Here is a 13,469-nt window from a genome sequence, read left to right on the forward strand (position 1 = left end):
GGAAGAGTATAGAAAAGCACCGATTTCACCAGGTTTTTGATTGGTCCAAACTAACTTGGAGTGAGGGGGGCTCAGCGTTGGGACTGAGGAAGGTTCAGTGAGAGAGAAAGGGCGCTCTCGTGTCGTAATTAGCACGCAGGTGTGCTTTACTCTGCAGGCCTAGGCTCGTAAGGTTACAGGGAAGTTTTTGGTAAGTATTGTGAGCCTGGAAACGAGAGGGAGGGTAATACAGAATGCAGCAGAGAGTGGGGTCGGCATCACAGCCCCGCCTTCGAGTTAGCAATAGCGCCTTGATTACAATGAATGGCATGCTCGGTTTTTCTAGCTGAAACGCGTGACATCTCGCAGATAAATCCGGCGGCTTTGTTTTATTGTGAGAGTTCGTCCTCTACAGCGGCTCTCAGGCTGTGCCGGGGAACGGGTTAACTCGCAGCCTCCGCCCCCGCCGGCTCGGCCAGCACAAAGTCTAACACTTATAAACCTAATGCACAGGGCTCGCGGGCTGGTGACTCTCCCAGTTCTTCTGGAGCCAGAGACCGCCTGGTGAGTGAGACCTGAAGTGGGGACAGACGCACACAAGGCAGAGAGGCGCTTTTAGGTGCAGCCCCACTCTATCGTGCAGGCACCTAGGAGACCCTGGCCAGCCTCAGCATCAGAGACACCCACCTCCAGAAGAGAACTAGGCAGGTTTGAAGCCAGAAAGACAGACATTCAGTTGATGCAAGGCAGCTTCAACTTCAAAAGAGACCAGTCACCCAGGAGACCCTGGTAGCCTCACCACGATTAATATCCATCACCCAGGAGACACAGAGGCGACAGCATAAGAGATACCCACCACCAGAGAAGACTTAGCAACAAGGATACACGCCATCTTGGAGAAAATGGCAGCTTCAATGTCAGAGATATCTTCTTGCAGATGTCGGGTAGCTTAGCATCAAAGACGTATGCCATCTAGGAGGCGCTAGGAAACGTTGACACCAAACATACCGACTGCCTACACAGGGGAAGTTGTCCACTACAGCATAAAAAATACCCTACCACTATCTAAAATATTTTGAGAATTTGATGCATAAGATATCAACCATTCAGGAGTCACCAAGCCAAATCAGAATACCCGTCACCCAGCCTCACCATCAAAACCACCTGCCATCCAGGCGATGCTGGACAGCTTTAACACCGGAGATAACCACCACCCAACAAGAAGCATAGCTTTGAGTCCAGAAATATCCACAGGCCCAGACATCACTGGTGGCTTTGGTGCCAAAACTGTGTGTCAACCAAGAGTTTCCAGGCAGGTCATCAACTAATCTGTATACTTGCACCACTCAATTCGCCAGTTATCCTTGATATCAAAGACACACCAGATCAACTTAGAAATCAAAGATACCAGCTATCTACTAGACCGTGGACAGCTTTGACTTCAAAGAGACCAAGATACCAGCAAACTGCGTGAGGCATCAACGTCAACGATACCAACTACCTAGAAGACTGCAGGCAGCTGAGACGTCAAAGATTCCAGCTACCTAGAAAACTGCAGGCAGCTTCGACGTCAAAGATACCAGCTACCTAGAAAACTGCAGGCAGCTTCGACGTCAAAGATACCAGCTATCCCGAAGACTGCAGGCAACTTCAACGTCAAAGACACCAGCATCCAGCGGACAGCTTCAACAGCTAAGAAAACCCTTCAAGGGGACAGCGGTCAGCTTCCCTCTACCCACTAGAAGTACTTGCTCTTCCACCGTCCCTTCCACTTCTGGGGAGGCCGCGCAGGTAAGGGGGGGTTCAGTATATTGTTTCACTTGTGGTATTGTATGAAGTGCAAACCTACCTTACAGAAAAAAACAGGCCACTGCCCAGAGATGAGTTTGGGGAGTGAAGAAAAACAGCCAACTAGTGTAGAGTACAGTGCAATTTCAGATCAGTATCATTGAATGGGATCTGTGGAGAACCACCCAGCAAGACAGGTGTGATGGGGCTCTGTGTGCTTACATAGGAGCAAAGATGGGACAGGCTAACTTCAGATTGCACCGCAAGAGTTTACGTTTTGGGATGATGAAGAAGGTGGGTGGTCAGGTGTGTTGAAGAGTGTTCATATCTGTTTCCTGAGTTAGAGTCGAGTCTGATGTACAGGGGGGTGTATGAAGATTCTGGGAGATTGCTTCCTTCTGGGTTTCCTCATTTTAAAGTTCTGCGTTTTGCCCACTTGCGACGGACAGGTGTGAGTGTTTTGTTTTTTTGGGTTAAAAAGGCATGGAGTGTTGTAACATATCCTTCCACAGGTTCCATTCATCTCTGATAGAAGGCTAAGCTGAATTTTTTTTGGGGGGGGAGTTTTAGCTAGCGTAAACTAGACCCAAAGGTATCTGAGCGCTTCACATGGGCACCAGTTGCGTTACAGACAGACACATTCATTGTTTGTTAGGCACGTGGAGATTATGTGATTTGTCCAGAACCACAGGATGTTGAGCATCCCTGCCGAGACTCGAACCCAGTTTCCCAGCTTCAAGGTCGCCGCTCTAAGTTAGGCCGCATCCTCTCCCCTATTCAAGTGTAAAAAACCGAGCATTCGAGTAGTAAAATAAAAATATGGAAACTGGGGTCCTGAGCAGACGTGGTGGCGGGGTCAGTGGGTAGGGGAGGGGGCGGTAAGACTCATAACTGAAAAGAAAAAATAATTTGGAATTTTATTATTGGACTTTCTCATAGAAGTTGCTGCTTGTACAATGTAATGCACACACCTTGATGAAAACAAATGCAAGTAAATTGCAAGCTAGACTAATTTTCACAGTGCAGGCGCCCACTTCTTTCCTTATAACCTGAAGCAACTCAAGGCTGCCATTAACAGAGCAGGAACAGCCAGTATTATAATTATTTTTTGTGGAGTTTTTCATAGGGCGAACTTGACCCGAAGGTATTGGATCGCTTTACCTTTACGCGTTATGTCACAGACGGACACATTCATTTTTGTTAGGTATGGGGAGATTAAGGGGCACATTCATCAAAGGTTTTTGCTATCGCAAGCGGTGCGGTTCGCAAAAATCGTCTGTTTGCGATCGCAAATTGGCCTTTTGCGATGCATGAAAGTGTATGGAAAGTGCAATTTAAGAATTCACAATTTTTTGCGAGTTCCTAAATTGCGATTGCATTTAAGGAATCGCAATTTGCGATTCCTTAAATGTAATGCTAGAAGTACTTTGAAATAGCGATTTCGCTAATTGGGACCGCAAATTACAGAGAAATCAGACTTGTCTGTAATTTGCAAAAACTTTGAAAAATGGACTAAAATGCATTTTTCAAAGTTTCAGGTTACACACACATGCCCTTGGGGCATTTGTGTGCGCAACATGGGTGCACATTACAATTTCAGGGGTGCAACAGGGTGTCCTTTTAACACCTTTGCACCCTTGAAATTACATGCGCAATTTGCGAGTACATATTATTACTCGCAATTGCGCATGCAATTTCCCATTCATTCCAATGGGCCCGTAGGCCCATAGGAATGAATGGGAAGCCATTCCTTAATTGCAACTCGTAATTTGCAAGTCGCAATTAAGGAATGTTTAGAAATCGCTATTTTAATAACGATTTCTACATGCATAGGCTTTTGAGAGTCCCTAATTGCGATTCCGTAATATTCGCAATTAAGGACTCGCAAAATCCTACCTTGATGCATGTGCCTGTAAGTGATTTGCCCAGAATCACAGAATGTTGAGCGTCCCTGCCGAGACTCGAACCCTGTTCCCCAGCTCTGAGGTCGACCGCCCTAGTTACCAAAAAGTAAGGGAACAATTTTGATACAAGTAAAAAAGCTTGGGGATGTCGTTCCCAAAAGATCCTGCCCATTCCAACCTCTGCATACAACACATAAGCGTATGATGAGGGCGTATGCTTTTATGGGTGACAAGCAGAATGTCATCTGGTTTAGAGCCCATGAAACGCGCATTGTTTGTCAAGGAGTTCACCTGGACCTGTTTTTCCTTGAGATAGGAGCTCTGAGTACCCAGCCCATCTTGCATTTCTTCCCTACCTTTACAGTGGTCTGGGTTTGTTTTCTGGGAGGTATGTTTTTATTTTCCTGAGCAGCGTCAGTTGATGCCACACTGCTTGTGTCTTCGTGGTGATGTGGGGCTTGGAGGGGAGTTGATTGACAGCGGTAGAGCTCTGTGATTTCGGCCCAAGGGGAAATGTCTGGTAAGATGCCCTGCAGTGGCCTAGCCTACTTTTCTTGAGATTGGTATGTTCTTATTTGTTTTTCGGGTTTGAGCTTCTGGGAGGTTATGGACTAGGGGTTTGCAAAATTTGCAAAATCTGCTTTTCTGTAATAACGTGAAATTCAGGAGAAAATTATATGTTACTACGTGAAATGCGAACCCATATTTGCTGCTATATTTTAGGGCGAATGCGTTCTTGTGTCCATTTTCGACATGGGGACCCATTTCCAGCGTCGGATTGGTAGTGCGGGCACTCAGGCAAAGTCCGAGGGGCAGTTGCCGAGTTCCAACTGTGGGCTGCTTTTTGGAACAGTCTGGGGGGGGCAGATTTGGGCTGTGTCGCTGTTGTTTGGATACAGCCAGCGGCCGTGTGGGTGGCTGAGTGGTCTTTCTGGAGGCAAATGGGTGCTCATTACCTCACGTTTAGCAATAGGCAGAGAAGTCACTTTCTTTCTTTCACAGGGCTGGCCCATTAATGTATGCATACCTAGCAGGGCAGGGGGCCTGAGCAGAAGTGGCCTCACTTGTTTTCAGTCACCAGTGTAAACGAATCCGTGCATTTTCTTGTATCTCCCCCACCCCCTTTTTTAAAATAAAATTTCGCCGAAGCAGTGTTTTGAGGGAAGGCAATAAGCAAATGTGGGCCACTTTTTTTTAGCGTTCCCGGGCCGATTTTGAATCCCAATCCAACCCTGCCCATTTCACACACAAAAAAAATCGCATAAAGAACACAAGGGCGATAAACAGAAGCTGCTTGCGTTCTGGTTATTTCCGTTGTTCTCATTGGCTCCTAGTCCTACTAAAAGTTTGCCGCGTAATTACACAACATGGTGTAATAGCGTAATTTCCTGAATTTTCAGCTACACCCGTAACATGAAATTATGCAAGATTACGGCTGTTTAAGGGAAGCTTCGCCAGGGCCAACAATGGACATTTAGGATCAGATAAGTGCAAGGCAGTGTCTGAGGCCACTGACATCACTGGTCGATAAATTCATGTAAACTGAGGTAGCAGCTGTGACCTGCTCTGTGGGGATATCTTGACTGACTAGTTGAAACCTCTGGGTTTCAACGGGAAGGTTGAATTATCAACAGTGGCGGCTGCTATTTACCGGGGATGGTGGGGCAGGGGGAAGGAGGAAGGAGGAGGGGGTGTAAATTAATATAATAAAAAATAAAGCACATACCTTCCGCCGTCCACCCGCCCTAAAGGTCCCCCGGCCTCTCAGTCCGCTCGCCGCTGCTGCCTTTTGCTCCTGGGAAGCAGGAACCAGCCAGGCTCCTGAGGTCCCTGGTAGAAACCTCTAGTTTTCAAAGTAAACATTGAATTCCCACACATGGGCACAGGAATTAAAATGTTTTTAAAACTCTCCAGCTCTGACAGTTTCTCATTGAGATTCACTCACCCTCTAGGGACTTGTCCTCAAAGAACAACTCTTCGGGGTCAGAAGAGGTGAGCTGAGGGTTGCCAAGTGCGGAGGAAACAACCACTCGAGTCCACGCCTGTTGGGAGGGCTCTTTGCTCAGTGAGTGCACATACTCATTCATGGAGGGTATGGAGAACTGCTGCATTTCGGCAGAGAAGAGCAGCACTCCATTCCCCATTCTTCTGAGCTGTTAGAGGAAATGCGTCACTCAGAGAAAAGAAACTGGACCAAGGAAATACAACAGGACAGGGGCGATACTGGGGCAGCCGAGACTTAGGGACAGGGAGGCAATGGAGCTGCTCCGGCGAAAGGCAAATGCTGTCACTGGGAAGAAATGCTGATAATAGGCCAGAGGATTCACTAGGACAGTGAACACGCTGAGACAGGGAGACGCACTAGGACAGGGGAGACAATGGCACGGAAGAGGCACTGGGACAGTGAGACCCTGGGACGGAAGACAATGACACTGGGGCATGGGAGACAGACAGTGGGATATGAGAGACACTGACACTGGGGCAGGAACACAATGGAGCAGGGTAAATGCTGTCATCATCTTTATTCGGATATGCATTATCCATAAAAGTACAAACATTACTCATAATCACATACATAGTCCATCATCATTAAAATATTAAAAATAAAACTCATCATTAAAAATGCTGTCACTGGGGCAGGGGAGGCACATAGACGGAGAGACACTGGCAGGAGACTGACACTGGTGCAGTGCAGATACAGAGAGTGGGGTAGGGAGGCCCTGGGATAAGGGAGACACTAATGTTAGGACAGAGACATTGTATTAGGAAAGTCGATGACATTGTGGCAGAGGGGGACTCTTACCCTGAGGCAGGGGGTGGCTGGAAGAAAGAAAGAAATGATGTGTCAGGGGAGCAACTGGGACAGGGTAGACATGGCTCAAGGGAACACACTTGGATGAGGAGGCCCTGCCACTGGGGCAGAAGAGACTGCCACGAGACAAGAGAGACACCGGCTCGAGAAAGACACTGACATTAAAACGTCACTGGGACAGAGCACTCCCCAACACAGGGGCACTGGAGACTGAACTGGGGCATTGAAGACTGGCACAGGGGCAGAGGAGACTGACACAGGGGCAGAGAAAACTGACACAGGGGCAGAGAAAACTGACACAGGGGCATTGGGGACTGACACAGGGGCATTGGGGACTGGCACAGGGGCATAGGAGACTGACACAGGGGCATTGGAGACTGACACAGGGGCAGAGGAGACTGACACAGGAGCACTGGGGACTGGCACAGGGGCAGAGGAGACTGACACAGGGGCATTGGAGACTGACACAGGGGCAGAGGAGACTGACACAAAGGCAGAGGAGACTGACACAGGGGCATGGGAGACTGGCACAGGGGCAGAGGAGACTGGCACAGGGGCAGAGGAGACTGGCACAGGGGCAGAGGAGACTAACACAAGGGCAGAGGAGACTGACACAAAGGCAGAGGAGACTGACACAGGGGCATGGGAGACTGGCACAGGGGCAGAGGAGACTGGCACAGGGGCAGAGGAGACTGACACAAGGGCAGAGGAGACTGACACAGGGCAGAGGACGCTGACACAGGGGCAGAGGACGCTGACACAAGGGCAGAGGAGACTGGCACAAGGGCAGAGGAGACTGACACAGGGGCAGAGGAGAATAACACAGGGACAGAGGAAACTGACACAGGGGCAGAGGACGATGACACGGGCAGAGGAGGCTGACACAGGGGCAGAGGAGGCTGACACAGGGACAGAGGAAACTGACACAGGGGCAGAGGACGCTGACACAGGGGCAGAGGACGCTGACACAAGGGCAGAGGAGACTGGCACAGGAGCAGAGGAGACTGGTACAAGGGCAAAGGAGACTGACACAAGGGCAGAGGAGACTGACACAGGGGTAGAGGAGGCTAACACAGGGGCAGAGGAGGCTGACACAGGGGCAGAGGACGCTGACACAGGGGCAGAGGACGCTGACACAGGGGCAGAGGAGGCTGACACAGGGGCAGAGGACGCTGACACAGGAGCATTGGAGACTGACACAGGGGCAATGGGAACTGTAACAGGGGCATTGGGGACTGACACAGGGGCATTGGAGACTGACACAGGGGCATTGGAGACTGTAACAGGGGCATTGGGGACTGACACAGGGCCAGAGGAGACTGACACAGGTCCAGAGGAGACGACACTGGGTCATTGGGGACTGGCACTGGGGCATTGGAGACTGTAACAGGGGCATTGGGGACTGACACAGGGGCATTGGGGACTGACACAGGGCCAGAGGAGACTGACACAGGTGCATGGGAGACTCGCACAGGGGCAGAGCAGACTGACATAGGTGCATCGGAGACTGAAATGGGGCATAGGATACTGACACAGGGGCACATAGTCTGACACAGGGGCATTGCAGACTGACACAGGGGCAGATGAGACTGACACAGGGGCAGAGGAGGCTGACACAGGGGCAGAGGCAACTGACACAGGGGCAGAAGAGACTGACACAGGGGCAGAGGAGACTGACACAGGGGCACTGGGGCAGAGGAGACTGACACAGGGGCATTGGAGACTGACACAGGGGCAGAGGAGACTGACACAGGGGCATTGGAGACTGTCACGGGGGTAGAGGACACTGACACAGGGACATTGGAGACAGACACAGGGGTATTGCAGACTGACACAGAGGCATTGGAGACAGACACAGAGGCATTGGAGACTGACACAGGGGCATTGCAACTGACAAAGGGGCATTGGAGACAGACACAGGGGCATTGGAGACAGACACAGGGGCATTGGAGACTGACACAGGGGCACTGGGGACCGACACAGGGGCATTGGGGACCGACACAGGGGTATTGGAGACTGTAACAGGGGCATTGGGGACTGACACAGGGCCAGAGGAGACTGACACAGGTGCATTGGAGACTCGCACAGGAGCAGAGCAGACTGACATAGGTGCATCGGAGACTGAAATGGGGCATAGGATACTGACACAGGGGCGCATAGTCTGACACAGGGGCATTGCAGACTGACACAGGGGCAGATGAGACTGACACAGGGGCAGAGGAGGCTGACACTGGGGCAGAGGCGACTGACACAGGGGCAGAGGAGACTGACACAGGGGCAGAGGAGACTGACACAGGGGTACATGAGTCTGACACAGGGGCAGAGGAGACTGACACAGGGACAGAGGAGACTGACGACACAGGGGCATTTTAGACTGACACTGGGGCAAAGGAGACTGACACAGGGGCAGAGGACGCTGACACAGGGGCAGAGGACGCTGACACAGCGGCAGAGGACGCTGACACAGGGACATTGGGGACTGACACAATGGCATTGGGGACTGACACAGCGGCAGAGGAATCTGACACAGGGGCACAGGAGACTGACACAGGGGCATTGGGGGCTGGCACAGGGGCATTGGGGACTGACACAGGGGCAGAGGAGACTGACACAGGGGCAGAGGCAACTGACACAGGGGCAGAGACAACTGACACAGGGGCAGAGGAGACTGACACAGGGGCAGAGGAGACTGACACAGGGGCAGAGGAGACTGACACAGAGGCAGAGGAGACGGACACAGGGGCAGAAGAGGAGACTGACACAGGGGCATTGGGGACTGGCACAGGGGCATTGGGGACTGGCAGAGGACTCTGAAACAGGGGCATTGCAGACTGACACAGGGGCATTGGGGACTGACACAAGGGCATTGGGGACTTGCACAGTGGCAGAGGAGACTGATAGAGGGGCATTGGTGACTGGCACAGGGGCAGAGGAGACTGACACAGGGGCATTGCAGACTGACACAGGGGCATTGGAGACTGAACTGGGGCATTTAAGACTGACACAGGGGCAGAGGACGCTGACACAGAGGCATTGGGAACTGGCACATGGGCATTGGAGACTTGGTAGGCACAAATTGCCCAGTATAGCATTTATTTGCACAATACACAGCTTCTCCTCACTTTCCCAATCGTTTTCAACTATAGATCTCCCCACGACATTGCTTTAAAATACATCTTCGTTAACTAATATTCACCAGTTTGTATGCGGGCACCATGGACTAACGATAGAGGTGGTACTCAGCACTCAAGATTCATCAGTGTTGTTACTTTCTAGGAAATAGCCCTCGACGAAGGGCCCAACCCGAAAAGCATTGTTATCAAAAGTATTTTCCAATGACTGAACGTGAAGATAATGTAATGTGATATTAACACTACATACGTGTTGGGGAAAATCGTAATGATCAATTACATTGAAGTTATAATCACCATGGAGTACTGGTTTAATTTTCATAATTTTAAGGAGTGCTAACTGGGGACGTTTTGGCCACTAAGGAAAATGCATCGATAGCATTGGAGACTGACACATGGGCATTGGAGACAGACACATGGGCATTGGAGACAGACACATGAGCATTGCAACCTGACACAGGGGCATTGGAGACAGACACATGGGCATTGCAGACTGACACAGGGGCATTGGAGACAGACACTGGGGCATTGGAGACTGAGACAGGGGCATTGCAACTGACACAGGGGCATTGGACACTGACACAGGGGCATTGCAACTGACACAGGGGCATTGGAGACAGACACAGGGGCATTGGAGACAGACACAGGGGCAGAGGACACTGACACAGGGGCATTGGAGGCTGACACTGGGGAATTGGAGACTGACACAGGGGCATTGCAACTGACACAGGGGCATTGCAACTGACACAGGGTCATTGGAGACTGACACAGGGGCATTACAACTGACACAGGGTCATTGGAGACTGACACAGGGGCATTGGAGACTGACACAGGGGCATTGGAGACTGACACAGGGGCATTGGAGACTGACACAGGGGTATTGCAGACTGGCACAGGGGCATTGGAGACAGACACTGGGGCATTGGAGACTGACACAGGGGCATTGCAACTGACAAAGGGGCATTGGAGACAGACACAGGGGCATTGGAGACTGACACAGGGGCATTGGAGACTAACACAGGGGCATTGGAAACGGGCACAGAGACAGATGAGACTCTGGCTTGGGGCAGACACTGGGACAGAGGACACATTGGCAGTGGGACTGGAGAGATGTTGGCACTAGGACAGAGAGACTGGCCTTGGGACAGGGAAAATGTATGCACGACTGGAGTTGAGCAAAGGCCGCACTCTTCGACCCCTGTCTGTTTTTGGGGTTCACTTCTTGGAAAAACCCTCACTCAAGCAGCCAAGTGCCAGCTGAGTAGAACGCAGCACCAAGAAGTGATATAAATATGAATGATGCGCTACATACAGTGCCTGTTATTCGATTCAGCAGCTGCAGCGTTTGCCTTGTAGAAACGGATTTGCTGCGCTTGCCATATACTTCAGCATTTACCCTATACGTAGCAGATTTAAAGAACAAAGGTTTCTAGCTCTATCCGATCAAAAGTGATCAAATAAACGAAGCACACATGGTGCAACAGAGAAGCAAACGTTGCAAAAATAGTTGTACGCAATAGAATATCAGTGGATATGCTGAAATGATCTGCACATCATTATTTGTACATCCGTATAATGTATTCAACAGCATATATTCAAACAATAATATTGGGTGCTAAAAACGAAGCCGAAGACTCATCCACTTGAAGTATTAAACATTTCTTTGCGACTAAAAATAGTCCAAAGATTTGAATCCACTAAATAGGCAACGCAGCACACCACAAAGTTACAATAATATCACAACTTTTCCACTTGGTTGGATCATATCCATGAATTGTATAGTTCACATGAGACTGTAAATCATTATCCGATCTTCATTGGAATGTTGTATTTAGTGTTTATTTCCAATTATGTTTCCAATTTCAAACAGCAGCCTCATGTGAACTATACAATTCATGGATATGATCCAACCAAGTGGAAAAGTTGTGATATTATTGTAACTTTGTGGTGTGCTGCGTTGCCTATTTAGTGGTAGCAAAAATAGTTGGTCACTTTTCACCTGTTGATTGTTTTATTTCGGTCTGAAAAACTACTAAAAAGGTGAAAATGTTTTCCAGACACCCTTAGTGCCCGTAGATGATCGAGTGGAAAAGAGCCTTTATCTGCATAATGAGAAACACCCTTTCCTATGTAAATGTAATTAAAAAGAGTAAAATGAAGAGTCCATCTAGTTTATGAATTTCTTTTGCTTAGATTAAATCTAAACCAGCAGCAGGTATTTCAACACGGCTCTTAGGTAGTCCAACATTTTACTTCTCTTTGTAGGGTCTAATTGTCTTGAATTTTACTGATTCTTCTCGTTGCTTGCTTTAAGATTATGGACATCACAACACTGTCCTACAGGACTGTTTCTAATTGGAAAGAACTACTTAAATACGCCAGTGGTAGGAGAGGTAGCTGGGTACCACATAATTTAGTCAGCCATGCCACATAATTAGGTTCTCCACTGCAGCATAATTATTGTGGCCCTGACTATATGAAACTCTTTTAGAATGCAAAATGCACCACTACTCTGGATTTCTCTATAGGACGACACCAGAGCGCAGATTTATGGAATGGAATGGAATGGAATGGAAAAACATTTATAAAGCGCATGGCTACCCGGAAGCATCCCAGCGCTTATCAGCCTATACTGTGGTGTGGTGGGAGAGTGATTGTAATCAATGAGAGTGAACCCACCCCAGCACATTATATAATCACTCTTGTCTAATCCCCACAACCCTCACTCACCTGGCCAGTCTATATCCTCTAACAAGTAGGGAAGAAAGTCTGTCCATGAGGAGGAGATAACATGTTTTCACCCAATAAACTCTGATACAACAGACTTCTAATCACGTTTCAGACATTTTCTAACAAAGTGTGGGATCGTGTGCACCGCATCCTTCCACTCAAGTGGATCCGTCCCTCCACCTTACACAAGTCAATGGGGTTCCACCTGTAAGGCAAGTCAACTGGATCTGTCCTCCGCCATCTCTCTGCCTCCAACGCCATGGGATCCGTCCCGACGTAAGTCTGTGTCTCGCTCCCAATGTTTGCCAAAAGGATTCCTCCAACGATGTAAGTCAAAAGAATTCTTGCCAATGCACGTCATTGGGATCCCTCCCAAGGTAAGTCAATGGGATGCATCTGAGCGGAATTTAGTGGGAATTCTCCAGTATAGTCGCTCGACATCTTATTTTTTGTGTTCTCCGTTAAGACTGTCTGTAGCTATGATTGGGTATCCTGCTGCACTGAAAGGCCATCATTTACTATGCTTTAAAGCTAAATCACTTGATTATATCATTACAAACGTGTTGTAGAGTGCACCATTTTTTCAATTTTTCCCAACTTTCCTTGGGGGAACCCCCCCCCCAATGCCCTCCTTGTAGTGGTCAAGTTCGCTCATTGCGGTCACTCGCCACACACTGTATGGGAGCAGGCCTTTTTTTCCACAGCTGCTTTGCATTCTCAGTCCAACCCAGGCTAAAAAATAACATTTTCCATTTTAAGTCTGAGAGCAGAACTCAGTCCTATTTTTAGAAAAAAACATTTCCGTGTCAGATGGGCTACACAAGGCACCAAGACTAAGGAATTATTCAGGTCTCAAGAACATAGAAAACATGTGCAGATCTGAGCACACACGTTTTTGGTGTCTGTCGTGAGACTGACTCCACTCCGGCCGTACCATTCTTGTAGAGGCCGCGCCTGGTAAGGGAGACTTCCTATCTATCTTTCATAGTCTGGGGGACCACTGTCCTCATTCCAAAACCCCTACTTCATTTCCACATTCTTACAGAAGACTGGTGCATAAATCTTGGTCGCACCGTCTTCATGGTGCACAAGTACACACATCTAGGCCTTCAAATTGCACATGTG

The 13,469-nt window shown here is 49.1% G+C and overlaps 1 protein-coding gene across 1 annotated transcript in view; it reads left to right on the forward strand.

Annotated features, from left to right (window-relative positions):
• Positions 1–483: 483 nt before the first annotated feature.
• LOC146833286 (retinol dehydrogenase 5-like) overlaps positions 484–13,469 on the forward strand; it is a 108,329-nt gene continuing 95,343 nt past the window's right edge. Inside the window, exon 1 of the mRNA XM_085600995.1 lies at positions 484–1,770. The gene's annotated coding sequence lies outside the window, so the exon portion shown is untranslated. The remainder of the gene's footprint in view (positions 1,771–13,469) is intronic.

Source organism: Triturus cristatus, chromosome 4_2 (genome assembly GCF_964204655.1).
Source record: "Triturus cristatus chromosome 4_2, aTriCri1.1, whole genome shotgun sequence".
In the NCBI taxonomy this organism is placed as follows: Eukaryota; Metazoa; Chordata; class Amphibia; order Caudata; family Salamandridae; genus Triturus; species Triturus cristatus.